The sequence below is a fragment of the Mesoplodon mirus genome (assembly GCF_964341445.2).
Source record: "Mesoplodon mirus genome assembly, chromosome: 2".
Lineage (NCBI taxonomy): Eukaryota > Metazoa > Chordata > Mammalia > Artiodactyla > Ziphiidae > Mesoplodon > Mesoplodon mirus.
In genome coordinates, this window is record NC_138977.1 from 20,874,084 (window position 1) to 20,899,799 (window position 25,716).

Consider the following 25,716-nt stretch of genomic DNA (forward strand, 5'->3'; position numbering starts at 1 on the left):
CACATGCCGCGGAGCGGCTGGGCCCATGAGCCATGGCCGCTGGGCCTGCGCGTCCGGAGCCTGTGCTCCGCAACGGGAGAGGCCACGGCAGTGAGAGGCCCGCGTACCGCAAAAAAAAAAAAAAAAAAAAAAAAAAAAAAAAAATCTCTTTAGTTAACCATGACAAACCTCAGCATCTAGGACAGTGTCTGGCACTTGGCAGACATACATAAATTGTTGATTTGGTATGTGGAACAACTTCCCTATTATGAAGGTTTCAAGGATCATCTAATGTGCGAGAAGGTACAAACAATGTTATCTCACATATATCTATGATTTATGATGTTATTTCAGAAACGGGAGTGTGTGTCTGTGCTCTACTATGATTGCTATTTGGTAAAATCTCCACTTTCTAAAGTTGAAAACAAAATGCAAAGATGCAGCTCAATTTTTCTCACACTCCTTCTGTCCCCTATACATATAATTTTCAAACTCAAGAAAGACAGACTTTGACCCCACTTTGACAGAGCCAATTCAATTCAATTATGTTTTAGGTTACTAAGGACTGAAACATTGGAACATGGGTGTAAAAGGAAGGTTCTGAACACTGTCTCTAATGCCAATGTAACCTGGACAGCATTTACAGAAGGGAGCACAGGGCTAGAGATCATGACCTGCTTGGCTAATTAGCTGTATGCCTTTGGAAAAACCCATTCATTACTCTAGACTTCCATTTCTCCATTTTGAAAATAAGAATAATCATGTCTACTTGTCTCATGATTATTGCTAAGATTAAATGAAGTACTACATAAAGAACTTAACAAAGACCCTGTGACGGAGATAGAGTTAATGCCCAATAAATGTTAGTTCCCTTCATCTTTCAGAAATCTATGGATTAAAACTTGATTGTAAAGACTGTGAGGTTTGTAACAGACAAAAGGATACATCTTTCACTCCAACTATATAAGTGACTACCAGAATCCAGAACCAATTTAAAGATATAGAGCAATTAAATGTATTAAAGACTTAAATGTAAGACCTCATACTGTAAAACTCCTAGAGGAAAACATAGGCAAAACACTCTTTGACATAATTCACGGCAATAACTTTTTGAATCCGTTTCCTAAAGGAAATCAAAGCAAAAATAAACAAATGGGACCTAATTAAACTTAAAAGCTTCTGCACAGCAAAGGAAACCACTGACAATACGAAAAGACAACTTACTGAATGGGAGAAAATATTTCCAAATGATATAACCGATAAGGGATTAATATCCAACATATATAAACAACTCATACAACTCAACATCAAAAAAAAATTCAATTAAAAAATGGGCAGAAAAATTGAATAGACCTTTTTCCAAAGACGAAATGCAGATGGCCAACAGGTGAAAAGATGCTCAGCAAGGAAATGCAAATCAAAACCACAATGAGGTATCACCTCACACCTGTCAGAATGGCTATCAAAAAGAACACAAATAACAAATGTTGGCTAAGATATGGAAAAAAGGGAACCCTTGTACACCGTCGGTGAGAAAGTAAATGGGTGCAGTCACTGTGGAAAACAGTATGGAGGTTTCTCAAAAAACTAAAAAATAGAATGATCACATGACCCAGCAATTCCACTCCTGGGTATATATCCAAAAAACAAAAACAAAAACAGTAATTTGAAAAGATACATTCACCCGAATGTTCACAGCAGCACTATTTACAATTGCCAAGATATGGAAGCAACCTAAGTGTCCGTCAAGAGATGAATGGATAAAGAAGATGTGATATACATGCGATGGAATACTACTCAACCATAAAAAAGAACAAAATTTTGCCATTTGGAGCAACATGGATAGACTTGGGGGGCATTATGCTAAGGGAAGTAAGTCACACAGAGAAAGACAAACACTATATGATATCACTTATATGTGGAATCTAAAAAACAGAACTAGTGAATATAACAAAAACGAAGCAGACTCACAGATACAGAGAACAAACCAATCGTTACCAGTGGGGAGGGGAGGGAGGGGCAGTATAGGGGTCGGGGAGTGAGAGGTACAAATTACTGGGTATAAGATAGGCTCAAGGAGGTACAACACAGTGAATATAGCCAATATTTTGTACTAACTGTAAATGGAAAGTAACCTTTAAAAATGTATAAAAAAGAAAAAGAATGACAAGGAAAAAATGTACACACACATCTGTTTTCTATGATTTATCACTGGCATTCCCTACTTACTGGAACTAATTCATATTTCCTATTTTCAATCAATTTTAACCACTTTCTAATTTGTTTTTTAAACTGATGTCACTATTTGGAAGAAAACATGTGGAATTTCCATTATCATCGCTCCTGCTAGTGCTGATAAATAAATGTGGCATTGTTCAAAGAAACAAAACTACAGAATATTATGCATCACATGAAGTATACCAATATTACTTACTCATATTTAGAGTTGTTTATTATGTCCTATCAACTTTGCCTTCAGAGCACTCTACATAAGTGTATCTTTTTTTTTTTTTTTTTTTTTTTGCAGTATGCAGGCCTCTCACTGCTGTGGTCTCTCCCGTTGCGGAGCACAGGCTCCGGACGCGCAGGCCCAGCGGCCATGGCCCACGGGCCCAGCCACTCCACGGCACGCGGGATCCTCCCGGACCGGGGCACGAACCCGTGTCCCCTGCATCGGCAGGCAGACTCCCAACCACTGCACCACCAGGGAAGCCCTACATAAGTGTATCTTAAAAATAGCAAGCCTTGTATGCCATATTCAATTCACTGTAAAGTTGTTACCAACTGCTATATAGCATTAGCTACTACTTCTTAACAATATTTTATGTCTTCAGGGCATCTTACACTTTGCAAGCTATATGAACATATATGTGTGTGTTAAACAGATTCAGAAATTATACACATATGCATTCTATAACATCCACATAAAGTGTTAATGAAATTTTTAAATTGGCCTACATTTATCATGTACCTCAGCTCTTCTACTGATATAATCATATACAGCCAGTTATATAACTTCACCAGATTCTAATGTCTTATGTTTTTAACAAGAAGACAATTAAGAGAATATAGAGGGCTTCCCTGGTGGTGCAGTGGCTGAGGGTCCGCCTGCCGAGGCAGGGGACGCGGGTTTGTGCCCCGGTCCGGGAAGATCCCACGTGCCGCGGAGCGGCTGGGCCCGTGAGCCATGGCCGCTGGGCCTGCGCGTCCGGAGCCTTTGCTCCACAACGGGAGAGGCCACAACAATGAGAGGCCCGCGTACTGCAAAAAAAAAAAAAAAAAAAAAAGAGAGAGAATATAGAGGTAACATGGCCACTCATTTTAAAAGGTATGAAGACAATCTAAAAATTGCATATAGAAAGTGGCTTGTCAATTAACCCTTTACTGTATACAAAGGCTATCACAATGTGATTTGTATGCTTCAGGGAAGTAAATAACAATTGCTGAAATGATCCATAAATGAAATAAAGAAAACTACGGAGTACTTACTACAGGCGAAACACTGTTCAAAGAGCTCTCACACGTTTTCATATAATTCTTACCACAGCCAGCAAGGAAGGTACAATTATTCCCATTTTTATAAATGATCGAGGCTCAGGTATAAGGTCTTAAGACTGAGCTGAGATTTTCACTACTCCATATAACTGCTTTAATTAAATCTATGATCTTTCTCCCACATCTGTGATCCTTTATTTTCACTGGTGCCTTCTAAAAATAACAACACACATGCATAAACATGCAAAACCAAAAAGCTGAAGCAAAATAAACAGAAAGTTCTAATTCTAAAGTTCTTAGGAAGGCATTCAAGGTACGTCATCAATTGACCCAACCTACCTTTCCAGCTTCATCTCCTACCATGGTCTGCTCCGGGTCCATACTTATCATACGTATCATGTTTTTTTTCATATTCCCATGCCTTTGCTCATAATATTCTTTCAGCCTATAACAGCCTCCATTTCTACCATCTATGTTACATTTCTCAATCAGAAATATATGCATCTTTTTTGATTTCTCATGAAACTTTGCCATGTTATACATTTTACTATACCTTGAAGAACAGTTAGTTGCACACATATTCCGGCCTATCAACTATCACCTCCTGATTGCAAGTAGTACAGTTTTTTTTACCTGTGAGTCACCCAACTGACTATTAATTTGAATAATTAGCTGTGTGACCTCAGACAATTTACTTAGCCCCCACGAACCTCAATTTCCTCATCTGTAAAAGGAGGACGACGGGATTTATCCATTCATATGTATAAAATATTTAGAGCAGTAACTTAAGGAGTTTTCCCCGTATAAGTGTGAACAACTTGTATACTATTAATAGCTGAAATTTGTGACCAAAGAAATTCATTGTTTGATATTAACTAGCTCACATCCTCATCCAACTCTGATTTTAGCATTTGTAAATTTTTGAAGGAAAGACATTTAAGTTTTTAAGTATAAAAACATTTTTTTTAAAAAACACGATTGTATAACTTTTCTAAGTAGTTTTACAAGGGCAAATATATACACATGATCATAATGGATTCCTGCAGAGCACAAAATAAGCTCATCCCTCCAAGCAAAGCACCAGTTCATCCTGAAATTTTACTACACATACAGTGAAATGAAGGTTATAAATCCACGTGGGACTCTTGGGAAGAGGCAAGATTATTCACGGGACTTTACCATTTCTCCATACAATTTGGGATCTCTTTTTCTGCATGCTTTCTAAACATTCTGCCAATCATACAAAAAAAGTAAGCCTGCTTTACAGTTATAGGACATTCACAGTTCAACATCTGGGTCTCCTCTTCTTTCTCTCTTTGCATTAGACAACTTTACAACTTTGATCCCTTAGCTCTTGGCATCTACCTCAGGGTTGTAATAGTGACTTTATGGGAGAAGGAAGCTATAGACCACACTGAGCCTGGAGCCAGCAGCCTTATTATAGCATGCACCGAGAAGCAGACTGAGCAGTAGTAACGTACAGAGTGCCTATCTGGAAAAAGCAAAAATATTTAGTGTGTTCTTTAGAGAGTTCCCACTCCAAAATGAGGACTGGATGGCTAAGAATTATAGAGGCAAACTTAACAACAACCACATCTGGCAGTTTCACTTCTCAAACATCATAAACATAGCAATCACTTTTCCAATAGAAAATAATTATTACAAGTGAAAGTCTACTCAGTTACTGTAAAATCGATCCAACATCTTGCACAGGTCTTCTCATAGACTAAGAAGAGCGGATGGTGAAAGCAGTAAAAATTCCAATGGAAACTATGACTAATTATTATTCAGCTTATGAGGCTTGTCTTCAAGATAAGGTCTGAGTTAAATAACAGCAACTCAGCACTTTACAAAGACAAATTTAATGTTAGGACCTATAGTGGTAAAGCAGGATGGTAGATTACTTACAAATAAATGAGATGTTCTTTAGACAAACACATTTATCAATAGAATACAAATTTTTGGTTTCCAGGTCAGTGCTTACTTCTGCAAATGTTAAGTCTTGTACTGATCGAGAAATATGTGGATGGATGCTTTAGTACTTTTCTACTCATCCCAATACATACTTCTATTTCAAATTTAAAAATAATGATGAGTAGGCATGTAACTTTCTGGGCCATTATCTGATTTCATGTCCAAGTATTTCTTTATTTCCATTACCAAATAACAAGGATTTACATGAAATAACAGCAACAATGGTATAACTGCTCTCATTTCAAAATACCTTGTTAACTCTGACAATTTCTCATTCATAAAAGACTGAGCTTTTGAAAGTGACTGAATATATATTTATGCATCCCTATATTCTGTGTGACATATTTGGACCAAGAGACAGCTGCAATCAAAAGTAGCTGTAAGTGGCAGGGCACAGGGGTCTGGGGCCCTGGGGAGAAAGACTGGAGAGAAACTGAAATGAAAAGGGAAGCTAAAATGCTACCCATAGTCACTGACTGTTCCTTTGCAGCACCTCAGCCAGGGGAAAACAAAGATCTTTCCAAACTGAAAGGAAAGATTTCTCAAAACAGAAAAGCAGTGTGCCAGGCACCCTTCTCCGTGTTTTTCATGCAATAACTCAGTTGCTTCTTCCAACAAACTTATGAGTCCTAGAGTGTCATTTCCCCCCATATTACAATACAGAAACTGAGGCACTGAGAACTTGCTCAAGGTCATAGAACAAGACAGAGTTGAAACTGAGATTTAAACAATGTCTGACTCCAAACAACACCCGAGCTTCCCATTCAAGGATGCCATATAAAAGCAGGATTTCCTAGTATCTACAGAAGAAAGCACTCACAGAGACAACAGTCAATGCAAAGTTAAAGTCACCATGTAATAATCAAAAATACATCTATTATATTTAAACTGCTACCTGGAATCATTTTTAGAAGACTCTTAGTTCACTTGCAGAGTGTTTCTGACTTACAAGGAAGGAGAAAGATGTGAGTTTCTACTTGTCACCACTTTCTGCTTGGGGCTTCCAAGTGTTTTGAATCTCTTTTCTTTTGAAGTGAATTTTAATGAGCCCTTAATTGTCAAAGGACTTCATAAATATTCATTAAACATTAAGAGAAGTTGTGTTTCCTTTCCCTAAAAGCTGAAAGAGAAAACAGTTATTAAGACTCCAAAGGAGAGTAGGCATGATGAAAGTCTAAGTGGAATTGTAAAGGTTCAGTATTGTATTAGATGTTTATCCAAATGGTTCATATCATTAGAACACTTAAGAAAATTCTTAATGCGGAGATACTTTTCTTTTTGCCTTTATGAGAAGTCCTCCACAGTACCACCTCTGTTGGAGATATTTTCATTTTTATCACTCATCCACTTCTAAATGATCCAAAACATTTCACTAACTCTTTATGATGCCTTCTGCACCACTGAACAGTAAAATGGTTATGATGTTGAGAGGAAGTGATTTTGATCTAAATCAACAGGGCAGGCCCAGCTATTATGAAAGTGCCACAAACCTTTTTCATAAAAAAAAAAAAAAGTTTTCACACTGGATTTGAGTCTTCAAAGAAAGCAATCCCAAAGTATTGCATTTTACATCTATCCTACACAGCTCTCAGGGAATATTATCATACAGATTGACTTCTCCTGACCAAGCCACAGCCTCAAATATTTCCTTGTTGCCCAAAGGTGGGAGATGCTCACAAGATATCATGGCCATGCCGGTGTTCCCAAGGTCAGCCTAGGAAATGCAAACCGCCTGGCAAGTCAAACATTAACTCCATGAGAACAAATCTCTCCAAAACCCACCACATCTGATTAACTGAATCAGTCTGAAGAAAGGTAACTGTAAGAAAGGGGAAAATGTTTGCTCTTTTCAGATGTTCAGCAATGATTTTCTTCCCTTTTCTCTTAAAACTTTTGTCCCTTCAACCAAGAGAGATATACATATTAAGTTTCTATAAAGACACCTCCCCAAAGTCTCTCAATTGTGAAAGTAACCAACTTGTCATTATCACATAACCAGAAACAAAAGATACATCAGTTAAACTTGGAGAAAATGAGACACAAATATTTAGAAAACGAATATACTTATTTAATGGAGTCCCTAGTTCTAACAATTCCCAAATGAGCCAAACACAGAATCCTAATTCATTTAAATGTTTTTTTTAAATTTTATTTAAAAATCATCAGATAATTTTTGTTTGGTATTTGACTATAAAATATGTAAATAATTCAAATAGTTATTAAATTCTTAAAATCTTTTCCACGGGTACTTTGTATTTTTCATGTCCTAAAGTTTGGATTGAACTGGGGGGCAGGGGAGGTGGGGAGAGGGGGCACATCTGTAATGACTATTTAATAAGCTATGCTTTGTGGCTAAATAATTATATATTATGTTTATAAATACTCTCATTCTTTTCAAATTAAAAAATAAAATCAAAACTTTGTTTACCTCCAATGTCCAGTAAGCACAGAAACATTTTATACTACCTGAATTCAGAAACACGTGACACAAAACAGTGGGCCACAAATATGATGCAGGAATAGAATAATACAACTTGGGGGCAAAAAATGCTCAAGAAAATTTTTCCCTGTGGTATCCACTAGATATACTGTTAGTAATTTTTTTTAACAGACTAAGTTGTTATTGGTTCATTATGATTATGCTACCACCTTCCAGATGAATATGTATTGTGATATAAACAAATTAAAAAAAGAATAAAAATGAAAAAGTAAGTATATGGTTTTCTAAATGTCTATTTAATAATTTAAAGTTCAGAATTAAAAACTCAGTTTTTAGTCCCATGTAGCTAGCAACAATATACATGAAAAATGTCTTGGTGAAGGATGTAAACACTAAAAACTTGTATTTTTTTCTTGATTTTTTTCTTTTTTTTTTTTTTTTTTTGTGGTACACAGGCCTCTCACTGCTGTGGCCTCTCCCCCTGCGGAGCACAGGCTCCGGACTCATAGGCCCAGCAGCCATGGCTCACGGGCCCAGCTGCTCCGCGGCACGTGGGATCCTCCCGGACCAGGGCACGAACCCATGTCCCCTGCATCGGCAGGCGGACTCTCAACCACTGCACCACCAGGGAAGCCCTTTTCTTGATTTTATATTACTTTATTTTGGTCTTATTAAGCATTACCTGACATCTGTTCTCTACCTCTTTAGATACTCAAAATGCCTTACTCTCTGCTAAATCTACAGAGCTATGCCTAAAATGCTTATTAACTGAATGAATTTGAATTGATTTTAAAATTGTGATGATTAATTTTATGTGCCAACTTGACTGGTTCGTGGGTACCCAGATATTTGGTGAAACATCATTCTGGTATTTCTGTGAGGGTGTCTGGGATGAGTTTAGCATTTCTGTTGATGGACTGCATAAAGCAGATTGCCCTCCCCAATGCAAATGGACCCATCTAATCAGTTGAAGGTCTGAACAGGACTAAAAGGCTGACCCTCCTCCAAATAAGAGGGGATTCCTCCTGCCTGATGCCTTCAAGCTGGGACATTACATTTTTCTTGCCTTCAGACTCCAACTGAAACATCAGCTCTTCCAGGGTCTTGAACCCGCCGACCTCTGGACTGGAACTACACCATTCGCTCTACTGAGTCTCCAGCTTGCTGACTGCAGGTCTAAGGGCTTGTCAGCCTCCTTAATCAGGTGAGCCAGTTCCTTATGAAAAACAGATATGTGTACATATATTTCCTATTGCTTCTATTTCTATGGAGAACCCTAATTCAGTTATTCTTCGTTTTTCAAAGTTGCCTAAAATACCTAAGCTTCTTTTAAGTAAATACAAAAGGTTCTTTTAATTAAATCTGAATTATCTTGGGCTCTTGAATTGTGACTTTTAGAATTTCTTCCAATAAAAAGTTATAATTTCACCGTCAGCAATATAGTTTAGATCTCATGTATGTATTCAGAATCCATGCTCTATTGATGGCAATTCAGGCAGTGTAGCCCCTAATGTCTCTGTGCTCAGTGCAAGCTAAGACTATGAGATCATTCATAGTCTTAGTGAAATGTAAAGTGCCAACATGAGATCAAACAGCAAGGACTGAATTCAAATAACAAGTCAAAGATTTCATCCAAAGCTAAGGTGCACTCACCAACTACAAGATGATCACAGCTCAGAAAGAGTGATTTTCATTTTGCTTCTATAAATTTCCTTGGCAGTGTCTTTCCCATCTCTATCCTCTATTGGCTCAGAGATCTGTACATAGTAATCTCTTCCAACAGTGTTGCCCCTTGAGAAATCAAATTGTTAAATAAATGTCTAGGTTGAAGACCAGTTCAAGATGCTCAATTCTCCTCTACTAAATAAGGTAATAAAAATCACCAGAGGTATGAAAGCTATGGGCAAAAATCTAAGCTTCAAAATACATGAAAAATATGTTGCTAGAGAACACAATCACTTAAAATTTATATTACTAAACAGATATATATATATGTATACCAGAAATATTACTTGAAACATTTAGACATTTTTCATTGTATGCATTCCGGATGTTTTACTAAAGAACATACTCATTTCCGGTGACTAAGGAAAAAAAATGTACTTCAACATGTTTTCAATAAAAGAAGATGGCTGTGAAAGTAAAATGTAGAGTTTGAGGCTAGCCAGGGCAAGCTAAAGGTAAATTCTTTGTACTCTAGAGGTACTTAGACACTTCATCCTAAGATAAATGCCTTTTTCATTCTTTCAAAATGTACCAACAAAAATGAATCAGACTGTTTTTTCTTTTCTCTTTTTCAAGGTTTTCTCTTTCAAACTTTTAAAAAAGAGTCAGGAAAGAAAGAGTGGCAACAGTTAAGAATCACTATGGTCCTATGGGAACATGGAGTAATACATGGATTTTTCCTTGTTTGATATTTGTAAGGCCTACTTCAGGGCACAATTCCCTTACCAGGCACTAGTCAACCCCCAAGTACCCTTTTCTGAGCTCTGGTCCTCTATATTCAACTAACTATGGGGTCTCTATCAATTTATGCTAAGAGGTCTTGCTGATACACCAAACTCAATATATTTAAATATGAAGTTTTCCCTCCTCCTTCCTGAAGACTCCCCAGCCTATCTGTGTTCTTTCTACACCTGGCCTGTCTTCAGTGTCTCTCTAATGAACATACCCACCATCTACCCAGCTGCCAAAGAGAAACCTGAGAATCTTCCTAGATGTCTCCCTCTCTCATATCCATTATACTCAATCCATCAACAACACAATCATTTTAATCTTCTAGATTTTTCTGTAATCATTCCTTAACTCTCTACTGATACTGTTAAAAGATGCTAAATGTAGCCCTCATCATTTCTTACCTGGTTGTCTGCAATAAGCTCCTAATCTCTGCTCTCTAGCCCTACCTTCCTCCAACCATCTTTTACTATACCCATAATTACATTTTCTAAAATACACGTTCATTTACCTGCTTAACTCAAAAATTATTTGGGGGCTTCCCTGGTGGCACAGTGGTTGAGAGTCTGCCTGCCGATTCAGGGGACACGGGTTCGTGCCCCAGTCCGGGAAGATCCCACGTGCCGCAGAGCGGCTGGGCCCGTGAGCCGTGGCCACTGAGCCTGCGCGTCCGGAGCCTGGAGAGGCCACAATGGTGAGAGGCCCGCTTACCACAAAAAAAAAAAAAAAAAAATTATTTGGGAGCACCTACCAGGTACCAGGCCCTGTTGTAGGTCCAAGGATGTAGCAGTGGAAAGAAAAAGACACAATTCCCTGCCTGACAAAGCTTACAGTTACTGGAGAAAAGAGACAAGAAGCAAAATAAACATGGAAGCATATTAATTATGTTAAGTGCAATGGAGAGAAATAAAGCACAAGGAAGGGAGACAGAAGATGTTGGGAGTGGCTGTTATTTTAAAGAGGAGGTCAGAATTCCCTCACTGCGGAAGTCATTTCTGGGAAGGGGAAGGTGAAGAGAGTGAGCTATGGGATGGAAGTGTTCAGACAGAAGAAAGAGCAGGCAGGAGTCCTGAGGTGAAAGTGTACCTGGAGGCCTTGACGAGCAACAGACACCAGTTTGTCCAGCAAGAGGACAGTGGTAGGAGGCGAGGTTGGAGAAGAAAGAGGGGCAGATCCCAGAGGGCCTCGTGGGAACTTCTCCTCGGGTCGCTGTGCCAAACATAGACTATAAAGGACAAAAATAAAAGCAGAGAGGGCCTCCCTGGTGGCGCAGTGGTTGAGAGTCCGCCTGCCGATGCAGGGGATACGGGTTCGTGCCCCGGTCTGGGAGGATCCCATATGCCGCGGAGCGGCTGGGCCCGTGAGCCATGGCCGCTGGGCCTGCGCATCCGGAGCCTGTGCTCCGCAACAGGGGAGGCCACAACAGTGAGAGGCCCGCATACCGCAAAAAAAAAAAAAAATAAAAAAAAATAAAAAATAAAAGCAGAGAGCAGTTAGCAGATGGTTACGGTAACTGAGGCAGGCACTGACTGTGGCTGGAACGTGGCGGGCAGTGAGGAGGTGACGAGAAGTGGTCAGATTCAAGATGGGTTTTGAAGGTACTGACTGTCATAGCCTGAATTTCCAGGAAAGTAGAGCCTAAGACAACTGCTTGCAAACAGGTAGTTTCCTGGGAATGTCATCCCAGGAATCAGGAGTACATGACCAGGGCTGTGAAACAGGGAAGAAAAAAAGTGGCAATTTGAGGAATGAGTTACCTAGCTCACTCCACTAGAGGTATCATGACCTGAGCCTCAGGATATCCATCCTGGCTCAGCTCCTAACCCGTACTGGTCATGTCTAGCCCTTCCTCGCAAGTTGTGCGTGAGTAGACTTCCTGCCAGAGCTCCACATGATGCATCAAAGAGGCCGCAAGGCAAGAGGCCAAGAGGTAAGAGTATCCAGTTCCATCTACGCAAAGCGGGGCAATGTCTCCATGGAACTGTTTGCTGCACCTGTGACAGCAGTGAGGGTGGTTCCATGAGGATTCTGAAGCGGAGTCCATGGGGGCCCAATACAGACAGTGTTGGAATAATCCTCTAATGGACTATATGTGCTACGTGAGAGGTAAAGAAGAGATAAGGATAATGCCAAGGGTTCTGTCCTAATCAAGTACAAGGATGGAGCTGCCAGTAACCAAAAGGGAACACCATGGGAAATATGATTATGCGACTTCCAAAAGCCAGTCATGGATCTCTGCGTCCTGGGTCCACACATAACTTTATCTCCTGTCCCCTGCTTACAATCTCAAATTAGCCACTCACTACCCCTCACCTCCAACTCTGAAGTTATACTAAACTCAGTCCTCTGGCTACACCACACTCTCTCAGGTTGGTCTCTCGACCTATCTAGTTTATTTGCCCAGATAATTCCTTATCAGCCTTTAATTGCCAACTCAGTTGACACCTCCTTTTTAAAAAAATTTTAGCGGCGTAGTTGCTTTACAATGTTGTGTTAATTTCTACTGTACAGCAAAGTGAATCAGCTATATGTATACATATATCCCCTCTTTTTTGGATTTCCTTCCCATTTAGGTCACCACAGAGCACTGAGTAGAGAGAGTTCCCTGTGCTAAACAGTAGGTTCTCCTTAGTTATCTGTTTTATACACAGTATCAATAGCGTATATATGTCAATCCCAACCTCCCAATTCATTCCACCCCCTCTCTTTCCCCTTGGTATCCATACCTTTGATCTCTACATCTGTGTCTCTATTTCTGCTTTGTAAATAAGATGGTCTATACCAATTTCGTATATTAACGCATATATGTGGAAAATGAAAAAGCTGGTATAGACCATCTTATTTACAAAGCAGAAATAGATACCTCCTTTTAAGTCAGATACACACCTACCTATTCCCAAAGTATTCTGTGTATTTGTCTGTCTCCTTCCCAGGATGCGACCAGGGAGTATTTTCCTTGAACCCTTAGGGCATATTACAACACTGGAAGGTAGTAGGTGTATAATTAAAGAATGTTAAATTAAGGAATAAATGAATGGTTTCTCCAAGTCATTCTATGTTTGTTTTAAAAACACAGTATCTGTGCCCCAAACCAACTTCTCATACGAACTATTTCAATATGTCACCTCATCCTCCGAGTCACTGACGATTATGTCCAAAGTCACATAAGTATTTAGTGGCAGGGCAACAATTAAAATTCAATTATTTTGATACCCATCAGAAAAGGCTCCTGCCTTTTCCCAAAGAGTTAACTCTTGGACAAGATCTGAGTATAATATGCTCTAGGATATTTATAGAATTAGGTCGTTAAAGAGTAAAAATGCTTACTGAATTTTCTTTTTTTTACTGAAGTATAGTTGATTTACAATGTTTCAGGTGTATAGCAAAGTGATTCATTTTATATACATACATACATTATATCTTTTTTCAGATTCTTTTCCATTATAGGTTATTACAAGATACTGAACATAGTTCCCTGTGCTATAGAGTAGGTCTGTATTGTTTATCTATTTTATATATTAGTAGTGTGTATGTGAATCCTAAAATTTATCCCTCCCCCTTGCTTCCCCCTTCCCATCTTACTGCATTTTAATACCAACATTCCATTTAACATAAAACTAAGACCATCTGGAAGTAAAATCATTGTAGTGAATCCTAAATCTTAAAAGACTCTTAAGGAGAGGGGTGATATAATTAGATTTGTGCAGTCAGCCCCATGCCACACTTACAAGTAAAAGATCTTTTCAACATGTTGTCTATTAGTTACAGGACTAAATGGTGGTTAATGTTGTTCATGCAGGGCAGAGACCAGCAAACTTCTCATAGGGCTTTCCTGGCTTCATTCCATTTTAATTCTGATGGAAAATATGAGTGCATTAGTTTTAGATTCAATATAGGTTTCCGTCGGGTAAACTTTTTGGCCGACTAGATTTTCTGAACCTAGTCCTTTTCACTTGGAACAAATGTGCTATTACAGAAGATGCCAACACATCATGTGTTACTGATGCATAACAAGATTAAGAGGAAAAATGAAAACATTTAAAATGCAAAACATACTTGGGGAAAAAGTTACACAGTAAAGTGACCTGGGAAATGCCCTCAGACATTTTCTAACATTATTTGGAGAACATTTTCAGGACTTAGGAGTACACCTAGGTCCTATTAAAATTGCAAAATGTTTTAAGTTTAGGGAACAAAATGGCATACAAAATAAAGCATCATTGTATCATTTATAGTGAATAAAAACCTCTTAAGTTTGAAGCTTCCAAATTTCTATTAAGTCCTTAAACAACTCATATTTAATTATAAGAAACTACAAACTAATATACACTTCCGAAACGTCTGGATTAAATCATATAGCTAGAAGTGGTGGCATTTTTATATTTTCCTAAAGTAAAATTCCTTAACCAGAAAAATATGGCAGAAGACTCCACTATCTAACTAAAACACTAATCAGTCCATAACTCTGCTCATGAATCTTCCATGAATTTCCACTGCCTGTGGGATAAAGTTCAAACTTACTCACGAAGCAACGTAATTTAGTCCAGAGTTCTCAAACTTTAGCCGCACACCAGTATCACCTGGAGGGCTTGTTAAAACAGTTTTCTGGACTCACTCCCTGGAGTTTTTGATTCAGTAGATCTGGGTTGGGACACAAGAATGTATATTTCCAACAGGTTCCCATGTCATGCTGATGCAGGGACCACAATTTGAAAACCACTATCTAGTAACAATCTAGCATTGGGGGGCCATTCAGCTCCCCACACCAATTTCTGGCTCTACACATTTTCTCATCCTCTGATTTTGTGTGACCTACTCCAATCACTTTATGTTTATAGGTTCTAGAGTTAAATGAAAGAACTCTTACTTAACCTGTACTCTGCGGGGCAACTGTATTTGAATGCTGACCCTGAATCAGCTTTAGCATCACTTGTTACTCATACTCTGGTGTACAAATCTCAAGGCCCTGGGGTCATTTTTCCATCCTGATGATGGCCATGGCCCTGAGTGGGAGAAGCACGGAACAATATTCTGGGGAAAAATGTTTTTATTATGACTATGAGCTTCTTCTATCTGACAAGGGCTTGTCAGTGCGGGCAATTTCCCAATTGCTCTACAGGAAAGGCATTTCTGCTATAATAACAAGTAGAAAAGCAGTGGGTGCCTCTGATTCAGGAAAGAGCCTTCCTAGCCTGTAGCCATGCTCTCTGTCCCCAAGAAAACCTTTTAATCGGTGTAGGGAGAGTTCATGATAAAGATCCATAGGCAAATTACCAGATTCTCACAAGGCCCAGATGCAGAATTATGACAGCAACTGTCCCGAGAAGATATCTTTTCCCCTTAATTGAACAAGCAGGGTTGCAGGTGGGCTACTCTGCTAAATTTTTAACAAAGGAAAAATGATCTGATTTTAACCAGAACTAGTGGTAACTCTTAATCACAAGGAATTTTTCTCATAAACCAACTAATAAAATAACAAAGCTGCCTCACTAAAATTCTGACTTCAGAAGTAAAATACTATTATAGTTGATAGCAGAAAAAGCAAGTAACAGTCAATACAGGAGCCCAAATTCAGTATGTCATTTGTAGAGAATGTTTTCTGGAATCAGAGTCTTCAATTATTAGAGGAGAGGAAAACCCATAATGCTTTCTAGCTGAAAGGGGGATAGGGGTGTGGATATGTACTCAATTTTGTTTTTGGTTATATCTTGTATTATATACAATTCTACAAATATACCAAAAAAAAGAGAATACTAGGTTCTCACAACTCTTTTATAAAATCTTAAGGGATTTTTTCTTATCATTAAGGAACAAAATATTATAGAATGAAGCCAAATGAGGACCAATCCCTTCTCCTCCCATATTCCCCACTCTCCTAAATGGGCTACTTATCTACTCCTCTTAATATTTTAGGAGCTTTATAGAAATATAATTCACATGCCATGAAATTGATCCATTTAACGTGTTCACTTCAATCCTTTTTAGTGTATGTACAGAGTTTTGCAATCATATCATAATGAAATTTCAGAACATTTTCATAATCCCCCAAACAAGCCCCAAAACCCTAGTAGTCACTCCCATTCCTGCCCACAGCCTCCCACCCCTGGCAACTTGGGGCTACTGATCTGCTTTCTGTCTGTATAGTTTTACCTTCCAGACTTTTCACATAAATGGAATAAGACATGTGGTCTTTGCATCTGGCTTCTTTCATGAAGCATACTGCTTTCAAAGTTTATTCATGTTATAGCAAGTATCAGTCCTTCATTCCTTTTTATTGCCAAAGAATGTTCTATTATATAGATATACAACATTTTGTTTATCCATTCATCAGCTGGTGGACATTTGGGTTTTTTCCACTTATTGGCTATTATGAGTAACGCTATGTGTGTACAAGTGTTTTGGGGACATTAGGTTCTCATTTCTCTTGGGTAGACACCCAGGAGTGAAACTTCTGGGGCGTATGGTAACTGAACGCTTGACAGTGTTAGGAACTGCCAGACTGTTTTCCGAAGTAGCTACACCGTTATTTCCAGAAGTAGTGTATGAGGGTTTCAATTCCCCCACATCCTTACCAACACTGGTTAATATCTTTTTGATTGTAGCCATTCTAGTGGGTGAACTAGTATCTTGTGGTTTAGATTTGAATTCTACTGATAGCTAATGATGTTGAGCACCTTTTCGTACGGTCACTGGTCACCTGTATATACTCTTTGGAGAAATGTCTGTCCAAATGCTTGCCCATTTTTAAAAGGGGTTATCTTTTCATTATTGATTTTTAAGAGTTCTTTATATAACTGGATTCAAGTCCATTATCAGATATATGACTTGCAAATGTATTCTCCCACTGTGTGGGCTCTTTTTTCACTTTCTTGATGATGTATTTTTATTTGATGATCCATTTTATTATTTATTATTTTGTTGCTTGTGCTTTTGGCATCATATCTAAGAAACTATTGCTTAACCTTATGAATATTTCTATATAATTACTATTTAGATGTAAAAATCATATATGAATTTTCATATGGTAGAAACAACTTAGGTTCCAACTAACAGTGGTTAAGGGTTCCCATTTCTCCACATCCCTGCCTAGACTTGATAACCTCAGAGTTATTCTGCCTATTTCTTGACTATAACTTGGTAGCTCATATTACTTTAACTTGCATTTCTCTATTTATTTAGTTTCTTTTCCTATATTTCCATCTTCTCTGTTAACGGCCTATTCATGTATTCTGACATTTTGTATTTTTCTCATTATTGAAGACATTCTTTATATATAATTGATATTAAACATTTCTCAGTCACATGTCTTGTAACATGCTTTACAAGCACGTGGGCTATCCTTTTGCTTGTTTGTTATTTGCTTTGTTGAACTATTATTAATTTTACTGTTAAGAAATTCTACAATAATTTCTTTATGATCTGTGTTTTTTGCAACATTTTTTAACTTTAAGCTATACAAACATTCAATCTAAGAGATGTGGTATCGTATAGCTACTAATGGAAGGGATACAAGAACCAAGCTGTCTTGATTTGAATCTAGATTTTACCGTGTTTTACTTTGTAATCTGAAACAAATTATTTAACTTCTCTGAACCTGCTTCCTCATTTATAGGATAGGGGGAATAAAAGCACCTATCTCATGCTGTGTGGCATTTAAATGAATTAGTAAAGTGTTTAGAACAATACATGGAACATTAGCTATTATTATTTTCCTCTAAACACTTTCACTTTTTGAATTTTACCTTTAGCTTTCTGATATACTTGGAGATGATTTTTTTTTTTTTTTTTTTTTTTTTGCATTATGCGGGCCTCTCACTGTTGTGGCCTCTCCCGTTGCGGAGCACAGGCTCTGGACGCGCAGGCCCAGCGGCCATGGCTCACGGGCCCAGCCGCTCCGCGGCATGTGGGATCCTCCCGGACAGGGGCACGAACCCGCGTCCCCTGCATCGGCAGGCGGACTCTCAACCACTGCGCCACCAGGGAAGCCCCTGGAGATGATTTTTATACATGGTATGAAGTGAGGTTTTCAAACAGTCCACTTTTCCCCACTGATCTCCAATGTCCCCTCTGACACATTATTTCCTTATATATATGATTCTCTACCATGTTCCATATAAGTCTATAGCTACCCTAGGCCATACCACACTATTTTAGTTACTATAGCTATTAAACTGTAAAACCATAGTAAGTTTTTATACCTAGAAGAGCAAGTATACCTAACTTGTTCTGTGCTGAACATCTATAAATGCAGGCATTTACAAGTGAAAAGATAACAATGCTGACATTTGTATCCTTGGATTTGTGAATTAGAAAATCACAAACAAAATACGTCCGTTATTGTCTATTAGATGACTAGTATTTCATGTAACTATAAGAATGCTGCTTTCTTTTTAACCCCTAGACCATTTTGATTATTTTGTAAATAATACGGTAATGATTCACTGAAAGCCACAGGAATAATAAACAAAAAGTCTAGACTAAGAAGTAAAACCTTATAGAACTTTTTTGGGGGGATGGGTAATTTTGCTCATTTATCTTGTAAGTACAAATAGGGGATATGAAATCCTCAGCACAAATTTCAAACTCCTTAAAAAGCAAATACAAAAATCAAAACAAAGCCCCAAAACAAAGGACCAAGTATTCTCACACTCAGTTTGCAAAATCACAGCATGGATTCACAGTTACTGAAAAAATAGTCAATGAAGAGGTAGAAAAATTAGGATAAACACTACAGAAATTTTACCTGGTAAAGACAGTTCATCAATTATTCTAAAATATTCTGCAGCAACTTCTCAAAACCATAAAACACAATGTGTAAATCTAAAGGATTTAGATTTATCACTGTACAAGTGATATCCTACAATGGGAAGAACAATGACCTTGTAATTTTAACATTAAGAAATAAATCTGGAGAGGTGTGAGCACTCACTCTCAAGGTGTAAAGCTGCGTATCACATTTCTCATTTGCAGTCATAGCTACTCAGGATATTTTACAAGTAATCTCTTTAGATTAACATTTGCAGGAAATCAGAAGAGGAAAAAACGGGAAGGATGCTCCATTCTTCAAGGCAAGATGTAATTTTTTTCCCTAGAAAATAACTCAATTGTGTTCCTGATTTTGCCTTCTCCTCACCTCAGATGGTGAGGTACTGTGGCTCAGAAGAAACTGCATATAAGTGGCATTCCCGTGAGCACTAAATTATGACAGCCTAAATGTGGTTGAATATACAGTACTTTTTTACAAACCAGTACGTATTATAGTAAATGGGAAAATCGAAGCAAAGTTATCAGCTCTGAGCTTATTCATACACTGGAATATTTATTTCTGGTGGTGGTGGTAGCGTGTTTTTGTAATCTGTCTCTTAAATAAAATGTTCATGTGGCAAAGACTCTGGCTTTCCAAACATTCTGCCTAAATATTATAGCAATCCTCAAGTCAAATTTAAATGTAATTCTTCAAAGAACAAGAACAAAAACTCTGGAATCCCAAGTTCTGGTTCTGCCAGTAGAAGTAACAGTGAGACTTTAGATAAGTCACCTAACAACTGTGTGCTCCTGTTTCCTCCCTTGTGAAAATGAGAAAACACAAGCAGATCATTAGAATTAACTGGGTCTTGCTCAAATAGGAGTGTAGGTGCCTCTAGCATTTATTTTTACTGGGCGTACTTTAGGTTGTGCAGATGTTTGTTTATATAATGGCACTTTATTTTCTGTTGAAGAAAACCCTCCGCTGCATCATCCCACACACAAACTACTTCCGCTCTTACTTGAAAGGAAATTCCTTTTCAAGGTTCACAGTACATTAGAGACAGCTGCATTGCTGAGCTTCCTCCAGAAACTTTAAAAAACTTCAGATGTAGTCCATGCATGACATGGATCATGAAACAAGACAATCTCAAGCACTTAGACTGCTCCTTCTCTTACCCTCTTTTAATGTTATATTTTCTGGGGTTGTTGCCTGCTTACATTAAGTACTGTGTGTATGTGTGTGTGTGTGTGTGTGTATTTTAAATCAAGTTCCTGAGGGAATGCAGGAACTTTCTAAAGAAGTGACTATCTTGAGTGCTAATTTCCAAAGCAAGATAAGGTAAAAAGTACATTTCCATTTAATGACATTTCAACAACAGACAGTCCCTACCCTATTAACTTCCAAAGAGGCAATCCTCACTTCAAACCACACATTCCCTGGGTATGTTTCCATATTGCCCCTGGAACTCATTAAGTGTTTGTCTGGAAAACTCAGTTCTGGACTCAGAACCAGTAAAACAAGAATACCAAACTAGGTAAGAATTCTGGCATAGAACTTTTCCAGCAGAAGCAAAGAAGAGAGTTATGACTTGGTTTATTTCAGAACAGTCACCAAAACTGCCTATATAGCTACAAAGACAAACTACTTGCATTGGGAATAACATGTTGAATATAATTGGAGGTGGGTGCAGGGCTCAGGAGTATGGTGCTTTCTGAGGGCAGCTGATAGAGCCAAACTCTGAAAAGATTTCCAAGAGCCTACCAGGTGTCCAATGACAAGCTGGATACAGAAATTACTTAATTAATGTACCTGAGAAAGAGTTGGGAAATTTGGGATTCACATTCTTGTTTCACTCTGCAAGAAACCCTTCCCTCCAGGTTTGGATTGTTCCAAGTAAATTAAGACTTACGATCCCTTCTTTATCATTAGTGGCAATATTTTAATAATGCTAGGACAACTGTTTCATTAAACAACAGGTCATACTAATGTAATATTTTATGAAAGAACATCCAAACCAGATACGTGGGTAAGTTACTTTTGAAAAAACTTCTGACAATTCCTTTTAAATACCATTAATAAAATGGGTTCTTCTTTTGGTCAGAAAAAGGGGGTTACAGGTTCTGTCTGCAGGTAAAGAATGAACTGAAATTTATTAACTCTAATCCCGTGTGTACCAAATCCCTTGGGGTAGCTTAATCAACTGCAGCTTTCTGGGCTCAGCTGCCCAATACTTAGTTTAGTAGATTTGGGATGGGGTATAGGGAACTGCATCTTTAAAATGACCTATGGTGACTGTGATGTAGGAAATACATTGAACCATGCTGTGAGGAAAACTGCAGACTCCTTGTTTCTCAGATGGATCAGTGCTGATTACACACTGCTCGTCCATTGATTCCCATTCAATAGCCAATGCAGCAAACCCTCACTTAGCTCACAGGAACATCTGCATAAAATCCTCAAGTCCCTCCAGTCAAGCCAGAAAGAGGCGGAAAATCAACTGATCCTGAATTCTGGTCTCTCCTGCCACAGTGCACCAAGCTGCCACAAAGAAAACACATTGGCCAACGGCTATATTATTGTTGGCAAGCACCAAAATTTGCTCAAAACCTTTACAAATGAAACCCAGCTGCTTAAGCTCAATACCAGATGTCTTCTACAATGTGTGGCTTTGATAGATTAAATTGAGCATAAGAAAGAGATGAAATATATGAAAATCTAATTTGCAAGATGTTTGTCATTAAGTCTATTTAACAAAAAAAGACAGAAAATTTTTATATTTTTCACTGTAAGAGGTTAAGTAGGGTAGATTAACAATATTCATAATAGCTATTAAAATGCATGTTATGAATAAACTGTTTAGTGTATATTTTTAAAATCCAGTCCAAAAACAATCTCCAAAAATGCCCAAGAATGTCTTATGTCTGTAAAATCATGTGATTTAGCATGAGGGTCCTTTTCATTTAAACCCATTCCCCAATTTGAACATGTTTTCACCCAGGGCATAGGAAATTAAGTAGGAAATATTTAGTGATATTCTCCAATTTCAACAAACTGTCATAATCCTATGAAAACATACATATAAAAAACACATGTGTGGATATGTATCATATGTACAAGGAAGTATGGAAGTAAAAAGGCAATTTGTTTAGGAACCTCAATTAAGTGGCATCTACCCTTCTGTTACCATGGCCCAATGAAACACTTTTTCTGTTGTTTTCCAGGTCACTGCACAGTTCTCAATAACTCAACTGATTTCAGAGCCTAAATTAAACTCAGAGCCACTCAAATATTCCTCCAATGAACTCCTGCACATTCCCTGACTTAAATGAGCTAATAGTTAATGGGCAAATATAGCATGTTACTCTTATGACAGTAACCTTTTTCTGTTTTCAAATCAGAAACATGAAAAGCATAATGGAATTCAAAAGCAATAAGCAACTGAGCATATTAACTCTAACCAAGACAAACATCCAGTTGAGATTTAGCTCCATAAAAAAGTGCATCACCATTTCAAGTGCACACGATTACAATTGGCAGGTTATTATTTTTTCAGATTTGAAAAATACTGTCTCAGTTTTCTTTTAGAGAAATCAAAATAAAGGTAAACATTTTAGCGAAGACATAGTTTGATCATGAATATTTCTACAAACATAATAACAGAAAGATAATTTCATACAAAGTTTATAAAACAAACCTGGCCTCACATTTTCTGACGCTGTATACTATTGGCCTTGGCATAGTTTATAGTTAAAGGAAAACAGAAATAACCATTAAAAATATTAAGATGCCTTATTATATTAAATTGTCTCACACCTGGCTGATATCTTATCAATGCAGTTCTCATATCACAAAAGTTCCAAATTGATGCAAAACTGATTCCTTACCTGTAAAACTCCCATTAAAATTGTGAAGATACCAAGTCAAATATGGGGACATTATGTTCCCACATTATGACCACAGGATACTGTCAGGCAGTAAAAACCTATGCACCAAAGCCAGTTTTCTGTGTGTACTCAAGAGGTTTCTAAAAAGTGAATTCGATATGTACATTCATTCTCCTCTGGACTCCAGAAGGGATCAAAAGCATAGTTTCAGACACTCAAGTTCCCAGAATTTGATCAAATGAAAGATGTATACTGCTAGCCACAAACTTGTGGCCTTTTAGGGGTCATAATGCAAAATTCATGAGATGTTCTTTGTGAGACATAAGGTTTGCAACTACTGTTTCAATAAAGGAGTAAAAGTTGTATGTAACAATATGACAAAATTAAGTCTGCCAAGAGAGTACACTACTTGTTTCATGTTATTTTTTGCCACCACCTTGATATCTTGAATTTCTTCAGCATCTTTTTTTTAAAGAACAACAACAAAAAATCATACCCCTTCATTTACTATTAAAATAATTCTATAGAAACTACAGAAATATATTACCATAACTTTGGTAGTAACATTTCCTGGATACCAAAGTTCACGTAAAAATTAAGCGTTTTTTATAATTTTTCTACACATATAGCTAATAAGTCACTTAGTAGCCAACAGGAATTCATTATAAACAAAGGAATATTAGAAGTATTCATATTGCTATTATTAATGACAGTAGCAGCTATATTAGACGTTTTTGATTATCAACCTAACCCAAAACCTCTTCTAGAAAAAACTTCCACTGCCCACGGTATCTGTTATTGTCTGGTGGCCATCTTGGTATTGAGTGACTACACATCCCACCTGGGTTACATTCCATCATTGTTAGGGTCAGCAGTCAATCAAATTCTCTCTCCAGAAAGTTAAAAATAAGAAACAGTGAAACATTTATCAGTTAACTCTGGAGAGCTAAGCAAAAAAGGTCTTGGAATATCAGGAAATGCAGACACTACTTTGGGTCGTGTGCAAAATAACGAGTATGTCTAAGGAGGTAGACTCCTCTACAGCCAAGTATTGTACTATGCACTGGGGATTCAGCAACAAATAAAATGGACATGGTCTTTCCTCTAAGAAGGTGAGCTTCCAGCAGGAGAGTGACATGTATAATGATACATCATGATATGTACCATACAAGAGAAATAAAACTTACAATGAGGGATTATATGAAGGGGATCTCATTTAATCTGGATTGTTAAGGAGAAGTTAACTTAGTGACGTTTAAGCAAATGGATAAGCAGAGTAGGAAAGCAAAGAACTTTCCAGGCTGTGGAAACAGCATGTGTGAAACACCTGAGGAGAGAGGAGTTTGGATCATTCTGGACAGGAAAGGCTCGATAACCGCTGAGCAGTGAGGTGAGCCAGGGCCTCGCTGATGCCAAGCCTGGAAGGCCATAGAAAGGTCTGGATTTTACAATGCAAGGAGTGTCTGCTAAAGACCTTTAAACAGAAAAAAGGGAAAAGACACCCAGAGGGAAGAAGAAGGGAATGTCCTCTGGGTCCCACGAGGCCTGTGTTTCCTTTAGCTTTTCTTTATGTCTTCATTCGACTTCTTCCTCTACTTAAGTTTCTGTTCTTTTGCCCAAAATATCAATACTAACAATGTGATTTTATACACATTATGCATTAATATGGAAGTTAACTAATTATGGAAGGAATGCAACAGAGATGACATCAAGCAAGAAATCAGTTAATCCGAAAGCCCCAGATTCTCCAGTGTTACAGGAAAAGTGCTGGGGCCTAGAAATAAGAACAAGGTTATTCTGAGCTCATAGTCACAAAATCGTAGGTAGATATTTTAATATGAATAGTTCCACACACACACACACACACACACACACACATCGATTACAATGGGCAGAGTAACTATTTTACAGATGGAAGAAAGTATAATAATCAAGACCAAAAGGGTTCATCTAAACCTAAAATGTAGCATAAGAAAGCTTGATAGACAATTTAGCTGATTTTACTTGTCAGTACTTTGTCTTACTTAAAGATTTGCCCAATGTCCTGTATGAGTTCTAAAAATAAATCCACATTTGGAAAGTTAGGGGAAAAAACATATTCACAAATTTGTTCCTGGCAGTTCTAAGTCAATAGAAGAGTTGTAAAATATTATTTCAGATGCAATTGACTCATAGACCAAAAAAAAACAAAAATAAAAATGAATGTGAATTACTCTGATCTTTCTAATACTATGATTCTTCCAGAAGCCTTCAGGTATGTGTAATTTAAAGATTAAATTATCTATGCACAGATATTGAGAGATACGTATGCCTTACATACATGGTTGCCACCACTACATATTTAAAGAGGATAACTTCTCATAACAAAAGGTAAAACCAAATAATGTGAGTTTGCACTCAACAGTTACGTGAAGGTCTGTTATCCAATCTACTCTGCAGAATTTAAGTTGAGAACTATAATTTAGTCAGTTTCCTTCCAGGTAAATTACCACAGATCAAATTTCTTACATCTGTGATGCTCACCACAATGCACAGTTACTGCCAATTAACAGCCAGAGATTAACTGTTGGAAGTGTCACATAATAACTGCAGTAGAAAACATTTTAAACACAGAACCACATTTATGCATTTAACAGCTGTGTCGGTCTAACAGTTCAGATTTTCACTATATTTTGCCATACGGTAATGAGGATCACTTTCCATTTAAAAATATTACCAAAGCTTTTCCCTGGTGGCACAGT

At 37.7% G+C, this 25,716-nt stretch overlaps 1 protein-coding gene across 5 annotated transcripts in view; it reads right to left on the bottom strand.

The window, feature by feature from the left end:
- The window catches only part of BMPR1B (bone morphogenetic protein receptor type 1B), a gene marked incomplete at its 3' end in the record, with an annotated part of 431,795 nt that overhangs the window by 89,903 nt on the left and 316,176 nt on the right, over nucleotides 1–25,716 (bottom strand). Inside the window, exon 1 of one of the 5 annotated variants that reach the window (XM_082634088.1) lies at nucleotides 9,542–9,593. The exons of the other annotated variants lie outside the window; for them this stretch is intronic. Of the gene's footprint in view, nucleotides 1–9,541; nucleotides 9,594–25,716 lie in introns of those variants that run through there. 5 annotated transcript variants of the gene reach the window in all.